This window comes from Sceloporus undulatus, chromosome 4, assembly GCF_019175285.1.
Source record: "Sceloporus undulatus isolate JIND9_A2432 ecotype Alabama chromosome 4, SceUnd_v1.1, whole genome shotgun sequence".
In the NCBI taxonomy this organism is placed as follows: domain Eukaryota; kingdom Metazoa; phylum Chordata; class Lepidosauria; order Squamata; family Phrynosomatidae; genus Sceloporus; species Sceloporus undulatus.
Window position 1 is genome coordinate 30,520,350 of NC_056525.1, and position 14,024 is coordinate 30,534,373.

At 40.3% G+C, this 14,024-nt stretch overlaps 1 protein-coding gene across 1 annotated transcript in view; it reads left to right on the forward strand.

Moving 5' to 3' along the window:
• GDAP1L1 (ganglioside induced differentiation associated protein 1 like 1) overlaps positions 1-14,024 on the forward strand; it is a 434,104-nt gene that overhangs the window by 796 nt on the left and 419,284 nt on the right. The gene's annotated exons all lie outside the window — the stretch shown is intronic.

Sequence of the window (14,024 nt, forward strand, 5' to 3'; positions counted from 1 at the left end):
CTTACCATATATATTTGACTATAAGCCTACCTCATGTATAAGTTGGGGCAGGTTTTGGGATCAAAATTATGGATTTTGATATGACCCATAGATAAGTCAAGGGTAAAACAGGGACATTTAACAAATGATGTAAAGGACAGATCAAAGGAAAACAATGCCAAAGAACTTACAAAATTCCAGCAGACATAACTGTGCTCATACTAAAGGCTGGCTGGAGGGGGTTCAGTGATTCCAGGGCAGATGACACTCATGCCATTCGCCAAAGGATGGTTCTTTTTTTTTTTAATGAAAGTTAAAGTACAATACCTACAGTACCCATGGCTAAGTCGACTCAGCTTTTGGGGGACAGTTTTTTGTCCTATATTTCTACACTTATACATGAATATAAACAATAACCAAGGCTTTGTGAAACTTATCTAGAATCTAGAAGGCAGCTGATAATGAGTAAGGCAGAAGGGAGATTCTATTAATAGCTTCTGCTGACAGATGGTTAAGTTCATTTTTTACATATGGATAACCAATATGATGTAGTGACTTGAGGATTAGATTAGGACTCTTGGAGACTAGGATTCATTCCCCATTTACCCATGAAGACCCACTTGGTGACTTTGGGACTTACATTTTCTCACCCTCAGAAGAAGGCAATGACAAATTCATTCTAAATAAAACCTTGCCCAGGATGAGTTCACTTTAAGGTTACAGAAGTTAGAAATGACTTTAAGGCACACAAGAAGAACAAGAATATATGGCCCTAATCCTATGGAATTCCTTCTCCTCTTTCAGCTTCTGTTGTGGGCAGCACAGCTGAAATAGATGGTGATCTGTTCCCTGAACACAGTTCAGGGGGTTGGTAATGAGCTATGAAACCCCATATGACTTGGGTACTTGTATTCTGAAGGACCATATTCTCCCATATGAAAAGCTGGCTCTTCTCTTAGTTTTGCTGCCCTCAGTGGAATGACTGGTAGCACCACCAGAAAGTTTTCATAGTGGCTTTTCCTTAGCTATAAAACTGACAGGGGAACACACAGAAGAATAATCTGGAGTCATAAACAAGGCAGAGTCTTTGAGCTGTCTTAGATGTCTCTCATATTGTCCTATACACCAGTTGACAAGAGTCCAAGGAAGCAGGTGGTTGGAGGATAAGGGCTGTTGGGTAATTAATCCAGTCCATATCAGTCACGGGTTATCCAAACAAGATGAAGGAAGAAGCAGGTAGGTGGTCATCTGCCATACAAAAAGTTATATCAAGTCAATAGTCCAGATACACAAAGCCAGCGAGGAGTAAACAGAGACATCAAACAAAGCTAGTCTAAGGTCATGAAAAGACTAAGGTACTGTCAGTCAGCAAGATAAGGTTGCCAGCATCAAAGCTGTAAGGGAAGATTTATAGGCAGCTCCCTCAAGGCCACAGGTGCCTCATCAGGTCAGTGTCTTCTACTTAACATCCTCTGGGAAAAGGGCAATCCCTATTTGTCTCTCTGTTGCTCTGTAAAGGATGGCAATCTGTCTTCAGTATCTGCAACCTCCCCACTGTCCTGGCACACTATACACTTTCCAACATTATCTAACCCCCATCTTCATGGGGGCACTCTTGACCTGTTCAGCAAATCACTCTCTATTTCCCACATTCATCTATTCTCCTCACCTACAGGCTAGTTTTCTCTGCCTTTGTTCACCACCAAAAACCATTCACCAAAAACTTTGCTCACCAACCCACCCGCCCTCCAAATTCCCCTATTAAAACTGTATTTGCCACTGTATTTCCATACACAAAGGATTTTGAATTTGAATTGACATTCTTCTCACAGACTAATCTCATATATAGGTCTGTCTCTGGCTTTCCACTCCACCAAATGCATCTGAGGAAGGAGACTTAAGTCTATGAAAGTTCATGCTGCCAATTTCTTTCAGTTAGTTTCAAAGGTGCTACAAGATCTCTCTGTATATGAGCACCAGTCTAGGGGAGACTGCAACTTCAGCACTAATGGTGAAGAACTTAATGTGACTGATGTCACTGTGGGTCACCATGTCAAGTGCAAAACTTGGACATTTTTACCTTTTTGACTATAGCTACCAGAATTCTCCAGACAGCATGACCAAAGATCATGATGTCTGGGGTATTCTGGGAGTAGTCTAAAAAGTAACGTTTCCTTGCTCTGATTACAGTTGTAATGTCTTTTGTCAACATGTTGACAGTTTGGCATGTACAGGTGGGTGATTCTGATAGCTGTAGCCCAAAAAAGTAACTTTCCCAAGTTGTGGCTTCAGTGGTAACAATGGTCAGAACAGTGAGGTCAGGAAGGAACAAGCAATCAGCACAGTGGAGAACAGAGAGGCAAGTGATACAGCCTAATATTGATTTATGTATACAACCATATGATGGGATAGAATCCTGTGTTGTGTGCCTTCAAGTTGTTTCCGATTTATGGTGATCCTATCATGGGGTTTTCTTGGCCATATTTGTTCAGAGGAAGTTTGCCATTGCCATCCTATGAGGCTGAGAGAGTGTACCTTGCCCAAGGTCACCCAGTAGGTTTCATGGCCAAGATGGGAATCGAACTTTGGTCTCCAAAGTTATAGTCAAACACTTAAACCATTATGCCATGCTGGCTCTCCAACAGAATCCTGATATGGTTGATTTGAGTAGACTGTCAAATCACATTCAGGCTACTGGCATTTTTTATTTTTCCCTTTTCATTTTAGCAAAGCCACGTGCCTTTATTTGACTTTGTGGACTGATTTTGCACAACAAAACACTATCTTAATTATCTAATGGGAAAAGACTGGAGGCGAAATGTTCCTCTTATGCTGGTAATATTTACAACTGGGACACTTCATTTGTCATAAACAGTCTCAGAAATGATCCATTAAGAATTTGTTGGCTTTGAAGTAAGTGTCTATGGGCCAATTCAATCAAGAGACTTATGGAATTATTCTATTAGGATTAGAGCCAGAAGATGTCATAATTAGAAAGGTATGATAACATAAATTAAACAGGGGCTGTTTGGAGGTTGAGATATTGTTATGTTACATTGTTATTATTATTATTATTAACCTTTATTTATGAAGCCCTGTAAATTTACACAGCGCTGTACATACAATCTTTTTAATTAGATGGTTCCCAGCCCTCAGGCTTACAATCTAAAAAGACATTGGACCTTATATTTCTATTCAAATTGTAGTAATTATTTCTCAGTTTGAACCTATAGCTATAAAATAACACATGAAAATCTGTCTTCTTTGTCCTCTATTTTGGTGATACATATGTGGTCACGTTATCTACATACAATCTTAATTGTTTTCATACTAATTTCTTCTGCCTAAATTTGCTAAAATTGGTAATTTGTTAAGCAGGGACTACAGTTCACTCTTAAATAACTCTCAACATGCTTGCCAGTGTAGTATTCTCATAAATACTAGAGAAAAGCCATGAAAGGCAGTTCAAGATGAATGAATGAGATACATTCACTGTAGATATGCCATGACAGAGAAGTCCTATCTATGTCTAGAAATAAGTCCCACTGTGTTTACTTAAATTGACTAAGTAGGAATAAGATTGTAGGTCTAAAACGCACTGCAGAAATAATACAGTTTGACACCATTTTAACTGGTATGGCTCAGTGCTGTCAGAAACTGCCCACTCCTTACAGTTCAGTAAACCAGTCTTCTGTAATCAAAGAGTAAAACCTTTATTTCAGTAACTGGAGAAGTTCACAGTTAGATGCCTGCAGACAGACCTACCATCATCTACAATCACAAACATAAAGGTAATAATGCCCCAGCCTATAGTTTTGCAGGCTTTACCTTGATAGATTTTTTTTTTAAAAAAATACAATAAAGAAATAACAGCACTGGGCCATCCCTTTATGAGGACTATAATAATAAAAGATGCAGTTCAAAATCAGATTAGTAAATCAGACCAGTAACAGCAAGCAGTCACAAAATACAGTACCAGTTAAAATTATTGAGACGATATAGAGTTTAATTTGTCATCTAAAAATATAATGGGAGTGTGGTCACCTTGCCTGGAAAGAATACCACAAAGGAGGTGCCACTGCCACTGCTGAAAGGTTATTGTGGCTATGACCTAAGCCTTGAAATTTAAGGGAGGACTTTTAGTACCTTGACTCTGATTGTGGCTAATGGCCGAATTGTAATTTTAGAGAACTAATAGGAATTCTTGGTAAATTCAGTGTTAGTATTTTATTGTTGTATTGATTGTTAATTGTACTAAGTGTCTTTTAAGGTTGTACATCCCACCTCGATCCGTGGGAGAGCGGGGGTATAACTAAAAACTATATTCATATTATTATTATTATCTTATTATTATTATTATTTGTTTTTCCCCCTGTATCTTTAATTGTGGGGTCCAATGTAAAAAGTCAGGATGTTAAAAGCAAAAAAAAAAACAAAAAAGGCTTGCTGGGTAGGGCATAAGTCAGGGATAAGAGGAGTAGTCAGGAAGACAGTGTGATGGGGCCAGCAGCCCCATTTGTGCAAACGAGAAGATATGCTATGGTGGTTGACTTGCGAATGGTATGTTCCCATTTTATTTTAGTAGTGTGACTGTTGTGAAAACGGGCCTTATTGTGGAAGGTCTGTTGAGTCTGTTGGTGTAGTATTGGAACAGAAAAACTGACAGGCAGAAGTTGTGTAGAGATGGTGGAGATCTACTCTTTCCATGCCTATTCCTCCACAGTCAGAACAGAGTCGCCCATCTAGGAAAAATACATATAATATATAGCGATGAATACTTACAACCCTTCTTTATACATGGTTTTTTTATACACGGATTCAAGCATACAGGTTGAAAAATGTTCAAAAAAAAAAAAGTATAAATTTCAAATATCAAACCCTGATTTTCCATTTTTTATAAGGGGGGACACCATGTTGCTATGTCATTATATTTGATGGGACGTGAGCATCCATGGATTTTGTTCTCCACAGGAGGATCTTGGAACCAAAACCCCAGCATATAACAAGGGTTCCACTGTATACTTCATATATAAGTCTAGAAATTTTAGTAAAAAAAAATCACGCCCAAAAAATCTGAGTTGACTTACCCACAGGTCAATGTAAGTACTTGTAGCATCATAGAATCATAGAGTTGGATGAGACCCCAGGGCATCCAGTCCACCCCCTGCCATGCAGGAACTCTCAATCAAAGCATCCCGACAGATGGCATCCGCCTCTGTTTAAAGACTCTAAGGGAGAGGGACTCCACTACACTCCGAGGGGGAGTGTGTTCCCACTGTCGAACAGCCCTTACTGTCTGGAACTTCCTCTAAGGTTGAGGTGGAATCTCTTTAACTCTTATAAATGTACTTACTCTTATAAAAAAAAGGAAAAGAAAAAAAGGAAAACCATCTTCTGATGAAAAGGCAAGGGTACAATCTTTCCTGGAAACACTTAAAAACACACACACTCCAACTCTCTCATTCCATCCAGCATTTAGGGGAGCAAAAACGGTTATGCTTGCTGAAATTTTGTAAGTTCTTTGGCACCTTGTTTCCCTTTGCCTTATACTTTAGATTCTTTGTATATGTCCCTAGGTTTTACCTCAACTTATCTATGGGTCATATCAAAATCCATAATTTTGGCCCCAAACCTTGCCTTCGGACTATACATGAGGTCAACTTATTGTTTGAGTATACTGTATATGGTAAATCTTGCTTGAAAATGAAAGGATAGAAGGCTGTTTATTGATCCTGCATCTTATTGTTTCAGGTTTGTTTTTGTTTTTTTTTTAAGGCCCAGGTGAAACCGCAAGACAAAGACTTAATCGGCAATTTTAACCAGTGGGGGGAAAAATACTTTTTTCGAAAGAAAACAGGAAGATTGTATATGCAATGCGTCATATGTATGAGTTCAGAAAATTGTGAACCACTCATAGGGCATGCAACAAAGTGGTGTATTTCAATTAATTAATTAAAGAAGGTAGATACTGAAAAAAGACCATCAAAGCAGAGATGGTTCCAGCTTTTTCTGTGCTAGTAGAGTTGCCAGTTTTGTTTCCCGGAGTTCCTTTAGCAGATGCAGCAAAGCCGGCCTATTTTGCCAGCAGATCCATAGAAACATCAGTTAAATTTGTGCCTTGGAAACTCAGTTGTTACAGGCATATATATCTTGCTTTAAAACAGTCTGCAATCTCTTGAAGTATTTATTTACAGGGGTCAGTGATGGCTGTAACTGTCATATTTTAGTGGGCTTGTGAGTCAGGTTTTGGTCTGAATTTACAGGACTAATCCAAGGTTGTGGGATAGGGTTTAACACCTTGGAAGAATTTTTTAAAGTTCAGACTAAAACGCAGAGCATATTCACTGCCAAAACCTAGCATGGGAACCATTGTAGTTGGTTGAGTCCAACTTGGTTCTTGCAAGCAATCACAGGTAATGACATATCAAGAAAGTGCCAAATTCTTTTTGTGTTGTTGCTTTTTGCCCTGTGATCTTGAACCAGACAGCTTTCAGAGTAGAGTCCTCACAAAGCTTGAAAAGATCCTTTTAAAAGGTCATTGGTTTAAAATTGGTATTCCAAACTCTTACGTTACTTTTTAAAGTTAATTGTAATTCTTACTTTATCACTTCTTAATGCGAAAGTAAAACTGAAAATATTTACTTTTTGTTTATTGGTTTACAGAAGTCAAAACCCCAAGAAGGGGCTACATGCAAACTGGGGTTATTTTTCACGACTCACTCTTTTCCTGTCTACTTCAATGCCATCTCAACATCCACAGAATAACACAAGGAACAGTATGAGCCAGTGCTTTGAACCATATGATATTCTTATCCACTATGTGGACATGCAGACCATACTTCCATAAACTAAAACAACCAAAAAAATGTTAGTAAAACGAGTGAAATTATCTCTTGTTGAGTTACAATGCCTAAGATGCTGCAGGGACATGGGAGTAATTACGTAATTTACTGCAGTACTATGGACAAACTAGTTACTTTGAGCTCTAGGTCTATTGATACAATTGCTGTCAATTACAATATTGCTAAATTTAAGGAATTTCCTAATACCCATATTAAGTGGGACTAGATAATTGGTTGTGCTGGTCTGTTCATGGCTGGTCACTATAGTTTATTATTGTTGTCCTTGATACCATTGGACAAATGTTTGTTTTAGGTCCCCTTTTAGCAGTAAATGTTAGTTTGTGTTTGCAGAAAACTTTTTCCATACTCATGCAGAGTCTCACCCTGCTTCTCCATAAGTAATAATGTAATATGGCACCCTCCTTTGCACTGCCCCCAGATGAGAGGACATCCCCTGGGTTTTTTCCCTCAATGGAATTCACCTCTTGGGTTGTGAAAAAGTTTCCCATCCCTCTTCTACAGCATTACTTAATTTAAAACAAGAGCTAGCCCCATGTTGGAAGCATTAAACCACAGGGAGTACAAGGGGAAGTGAGAAGGACACTTGTGAAGGATTGGTAGTAATTTTACTCATGCCATTAAATCAACCCATCAAAACAAAATAGCCTTATAAAAAAAGTGGCCCCCAATATTCGAAAAGAAAATGTGTGTTCCCTTTTCCCAGCCATTGTCCCCACCACATTTTAGAAATAACTGTAACACGATGTATCTTGTAGCTAGAGTGTGGGGGTTTGGGATAAATAAAGCTAGCAATAGTGAAGCCTCTTGAATTCTGAAAGCAGGGCTGAATTAATGAGATCAGAGAAAAAAGTCTCGTCCAGAAAGAGACGCCAGATCTTGCAAGTGATGGATTTGATGCAGAAATACGACATGCTGTGGATCTTCGAATGAGAACCAATAGAATGGTGGATTTTAATTACAAAGAGGCCTAAACTCACATTTGCAGTCAAATCAAACATATGCGCAATCTCAATTGATCTGCACATTACTGAATGGGCCTTAAATTGTCAGCTGGTTCCCAGCTAATACATTTACTTATATTAAATGTATTTAATCCTCCTCCAAAAACAAAGATTTTGTGTTTGCTAGGTCTCAAAAATTAGTATCATTGCAGATCTAGCCTGGGTATCAAAAATATTTGTGATTGTTTGCAATAATCCACAATTATTTAAAACACTCTCAAGCAGATACACAAATGAAGAGCGGTGTATGCACGGATATTCTCGCCACTGCTTCGACTCAAGCACACCACTATCTATTAGCCAGTATTCCTTGTCTGGAGGAGGTGGACAGGATCTTTGGAAGAGTGGAAGCCATCCCAGTCATCATGGTGTGACGGAGCCCCCAACACTCCTTGCCCTTCCTGCATATAAAACAGACCAGAGAGGGACTGGCTGAAGGGTGAAGGGGGTAGTCAATGCTCCTTAAGCAAGACAGAGTTTCAACTTGATGACGGAGGCGGCAGCTTCTGAGGGCTTTGTTGAAAAAAGACATCCATTCATCCCTCTATAATAGCATAATTATCACCTGTGGGCCCCAGGCTACCATTTTAGGACATGGTATTGGCAGCATGTGGTGGCCTCCCAAGGATTTCTGGATGAAATGGATTATCTAGATCAATTTCAATCTGATTTTAGGCCTGGCTATGGTACAGAGCAGCTTTGGTCACTTGATAGAGGAACCCTATGCATGGAACTGGATAGTGAGGGATATCCCAGATGGTTCTGCTGGACCCTCTTTGGTGGCTTTCATATAATTGACCATGGTATCCTCTGGACCCTTCCTGGGTTCAACTTAGAGGTACTGTTTACAATTGTCTGTTTTTTCCTAGAGTGGGGGCATATCCGGTGATAGTGGGGGGACTGTTGGCCCTGTGGGGTCCTTCAGGGTTTGTTCCCCCCTCCCAGCTATTTCACATATACATGAAACTGCTGGGAGGGATCTTCTGGAGTTTTGAGGTGCAAAGCTATCAATAAGCAAATGACACCCAACTTCACTACGCACTTTCCACCCCAATCCAAGGAACTGTTCTGATCCTAAACCCAGTGTCTATCATCAGTAATGGACTGAATGAGGGCAAACAAAATTGCAACATAATCCAGACAAGAACAGGGCATTCTGCGTCAGTTGGAAGGCAGATCATGGGAACAGGGATTCAGCTTGCATTAGATGTGGTTTACATTCCTCCTGAAAGACACAAGTTCATAGTCGAGTGTACTCCTGGCGTGAGCTTTGAAACCTGGAAGCTTCAGATTTCTGAAGTGTCCAGAGGATGTGAAATCGAAGGCTTTCACAGCTGGCATCAAATAGATTTTTGTCGGTTTTTCGGGCTATGTGGCCATGCTCCAGAAGGGTCTATTCCTGACATTTCCCCAGCATCTGTGACTGGCAACCTTCAGCGAGTTCTTGACCTATTAAGCCCTATATGGCTCAGTCCAGACTATTTAGCAAATTGTTGTCTCTCTGCAGGGAACCTCAGGAAGAGGCCTTTCTCTCCTTCCCAGCCACCATCAACAAGCACAGTGTTGGGGACGCAAAAAAAAAAAAAAAGTACTCTGGAACTCCCTTCCCAGATTGGCCCCCTATTTGTGTTCTCTGTCGGCCAGTCTAAAACTTTTTTATTCAAAACAGGGCTTCAAAAACAGAAAGTTTTAAACAACGGGCTAGGGGATGCTGTATATTATAAACTGAACTATTCTTAACGCTTTTTTAAAATGTTTTAAATTGACATTTATTCTTTTACTGAATGCGATTTTTTTAGTACTGTAAATAGTTTGTGTTTTAATGTTTTCTTTTTGTATGTTTTAACTGCATTGCTCTTCTGAATTGTGAGCCAGTTTGAGTCCTGGAGAAGCAGGATATAAAAATAAATATACTAAATTGTCGTCATCATCATCATCATCCTCATCATCACATCATCATCTATATCAAAATGGAAATAAATGGCCCGGTCCAGACAGGCCTATAGGGCGCCCCACGTTCATGTGCTAGGGGTTGGCCGAGGGGGTGCTAAGCCCACATGTGCCTCAACCCTAGGCACAGCTGGGTACCGCCCATTTTCATGCGACGGATGCCTAGCATCCGCACGTTGTGGCACCATTAATGATGTCACAAGTGTACCATTGGTGCACTGCGGCATCATTTTATGGCACCGCAAAAGAAACCTGCTTTCGTGGGTCTTTTGCTTCACGAGGAAGCCGCGTGGTTTGTCTGCTGCGGCTTCCTCCGCGAGCAAACCAGGGCGCCAGTAGGACCCCCTTTTTGGGCACCTCTGTACCGTGCCAATAATTTTCTTTCCCATGATTGTCATGTTGATTAGTAAGAAAAATATTGATAAAGATAAAGTATGACTCCTAAACTGCTGCTACAAAAAATATTAATATGTTTTTTGCCTATATGATGGCTTGTGTTCAGCCTACAGATATTTAATTTGTCTCACATTTATCTTTTCTTGGTCACTCAGAAGCTAGCTCTCTTATTATCAATGCCGAGAAAAAAAAGTATTGTCCTTGTCTTAGTATATTAACAAAAGGTTGGAAAAATTATTCTGGGGGAAGCAACACCTAGGATTGACCAGGCAGGCATGGTCATTGGTTCTGTCTGCAAAACTATCTTTGGTAGTCCAATCCTTGTCCCCCACTAAAAAAAAAATTCTTGCTGATAACAGCAGTGTATAGGCTTCACGGAAAAATATTCCAAATTTACCAAGTATAGACAATTAGTCAGGAAGGGATTAATGGACAAAAAGAGATGTGCCCCCCGAGATGAAATGAAAGCAAAATCACATAAATTGAAGTGTGGCATGAATGTGATTAACAAGTAATCCCCTCAACTATCCAGCCTCACTTAATTCCTTTGCCCTTTTCCTACTGTCAAGGTCATTTTTAACTGTTCATGGCCATGCTTACCTTCAGTTCCTTTCTCCCACTCACCTTCCCTTTCCATAATCCAAGCAACCAAGTTTCACTCACCCATTTCACACTGCTGTGACTTCAAACCACAAACTCCAACACAGAGTTCCTTACAATTATCATTTCAAATGCAAAGAGTTCTTACTCATGTATGTTATGTTGCAGGGAAGGATTGTCACTGTACAAAATTAGGCCAATATATAGGAATTAGTAGATAAAAAAAGGCATAGACATCAAGCTAAACAATATATAGCCATAGAGTTTAAAAAAGGATATGTACTTCCATGCTTATAACTCCCAAAATCCCTTATCAGCATGGCCCAGTCAATTCCTATATGGCTGGGGGATTCTTGGAGTTGTAGTTCAAAAAAATACTTTCCATCATCTGGCTTTACAGATGAAGACAGTATGTTGTCTAAACATCTGACTTGGAAAAAATAGCTAGTTTAAGAATTTGTTGTTGTTGCTGTTGTTGTTGTGTGCCTTCAAGTCATTCTGACTTATGGCGGACCCCAAGACCCAACCATGGTGCAGTGGTTTGGGCATTTGACTACAGCTCTGGAGGAACGGGTTCGATTTCCAGCTCGACAATGAAACCTACCTCAGGCAAGTCCCAGTCTCTCAGCCTCAGGGGACGGCAATGGGGCAAAAACCTCCTCAGAAAAATCTTGCCAAGACAAAACCCCCATCGCCTTAGGGTCACCAAAACTCAGAAATGACTTGAAGGCACACAAAACAACAACAACAGCAGGCAAACCTACAATGGGGTGGTTTTGGGGGGGGCAGAAATTGTCAGAATGGCTTTGTCCTTGCCTTCCTCTGAGGGGCCGAGAAAAGCATGACTTGCTTCAAGATCACCTTTGGGTTGAATGAAGATTCAAAAACCTGGTCTTGCAGTGTTCTAGTCCAACACTCCAACTTATACACCCATTCAGAGCGCTTAAAACATCCACTGGTAAAAATTTGTGCTTAGTTCAAGCAATATATTTTGCCAGGTTGCATTTTGAGACAAGTGCAATGTCCTGATAGGCTCTGTTCTATCTACACCCCATCATTTACTCTATTCAGTAGAAGACTGTCAGATGGAAAATCTTAGCTGGCCAGTCTTGTGGCGCTGTTTAATCTAATACGTCTTTCAGAGGCATGATAGAAAACACTGTTCCTTACCTTAGAAGACTATGGACTAATATATATGTTAAAACTGTGGTCTAGCCCATCAGAAAAGAGAGGGAAGAAGCTTCCATCAGATGCTCAGTGGGCCACATTCTGGACTTGCAGGCCAGCTGGATGACTTTCCATACTAACTCAACCCCACAGCTTTATTGGCCATCCAGTTCCAGTTTCTATGCTGCTTACTTATTCCACTGTACTATCTTGTTATTGTCAAAATACCAGTTGTATGATATTTGGAATTCTGGAAACAAAATAAACCCATTTTGACCAAGCCCACTACCAAGAACATGACCTCATTCAATGGTAATATGATGAGAATACAAAGCATTTTTTAAGACTCTTAAAAAATAATTGAATATATGTTGTTTTTCTTGTTATGTTTCAGAACACTTTACCCAGCTGATTCCTGAAGCAGGAAGCCTCCTCATTCCAGAGTTGATGCAGTAACAGGAGCTCCTGGATTCCTTGCCCATTGGATGCCTATACACACGGATGCATTCTCCATCCAGAACTCACCACGGACTCCATGATTCCAAAGTATGCTACAGCTGCGATCCGCTAGTAAGTGGCCAGTTCAGCCAACACTGCCTAGCATTAGGAAAAACTCACATTTTTTTATTGATTAAAATCACATGGACAAAATGGTTAAGTAAGAATAGACATAAGACAATTGAGGTGACAGGACCAATAGATAGAAAGGCTGAAACTGGCAACAGTGACCAAGAGAGTAACAAAGGTCCTCAGTACACTTTGCTATATAGTCAAGGCTGCAGACTACTTGAGCTGATGAGATTTTTCTGAGTTCTGTTAGGAAAAAAAAAATGGTGGCTCAAGGAACACGTTTTCAGTACATCCTAGCAAATTCCCTGGTAGATTTTTCCACCCGGGCCGGAAGCCTAGACAATTTGGTTTCACAACAGCTTTGCAGTTATTTCCCAATGGGAGAGGTGTCGGATGCTTAATTGTTTGTACACATGGCACATTTTTTGGTTGATGCAAAAATGGACACTCATAATCGAACAAGTAAAACTGGGATAACATGAATTAATTATCTGAATTATTGTAAAAATAGTTTTATTCGTTTAAAAGATTGGCTTTTTTGTGGAGTAGAGAATGTGCAGAGGCCAGTGTGGTTTGTAGTGGTTTAAGACCCCTCTGACATTTGTGGTCTAGAGTTCGGGTGCCAATTGTAGTTTGGGTGGGGAAGTGGTTGGTGGATTTGGATCTTGGAGTGTATGTTTGTGTTCGGGTTTTTTTGTGTCTTAGGGTTGATGGGTGGTGCGGCCACATAAATAGGGAAATGGACCAAGGCAACAACCACAGGATATTGGTGTACGTTTTGTGCAATTCTTCTTTTTTGGCAAGTCCCCCAGAGTCTACAAATATGACCATGATGAACTCTTCAGATGTGCGCCAGGCCCCCAGAAACCAATCTACCATGGCTGGACAATGCCTGGATGTGGGGAGAAACAAAATTACCCAAGTCTCTTCCTCATTTCCTTGGTAGGGTTTGCCTCTTTTTCTACAACCCACTTGATTATATGAGCAGCAGCAAAGGATGGTGGACAAAACACAAAACAAAAAAACCCCTACAAAAAACAACCTCTCATGGCTTCTCCTTATGGATGGCAAAAAGAATTTATGTGGCGCTACTAACTTCAGCCACTATGTACATTCCATGCTGCTTAAGACTTTCTTGTGGTGTGTTTATGTGTTGCCTGGCATGATTAAATACTGTAAGTTTGCCTTGATGATCAGGGGCATTTACGCCACTTCACCCAGCTTTACTGTCTCATGGCTGGCATTGGACCCGATAAATAATCCGTTTTGACATGGCTCAGTGCTTAGATTCTGGGAAACTTGTGATTTGGTTGTGGCCACCAGGCTTCAGGACCGGAAGGGGCTAAAATGTCGTCACCCAAATAACTACAAATTTCTGGAACTCCATAGCATGGAAGCCATGCCAGTTAAAAAGGTGGTGGCAGGACTTGATATTCCTTTAGTGTGGGTGCCAGCTATTATTTCAGCCAATTGGGAAAGGAGCCATTCAGACTTGCTG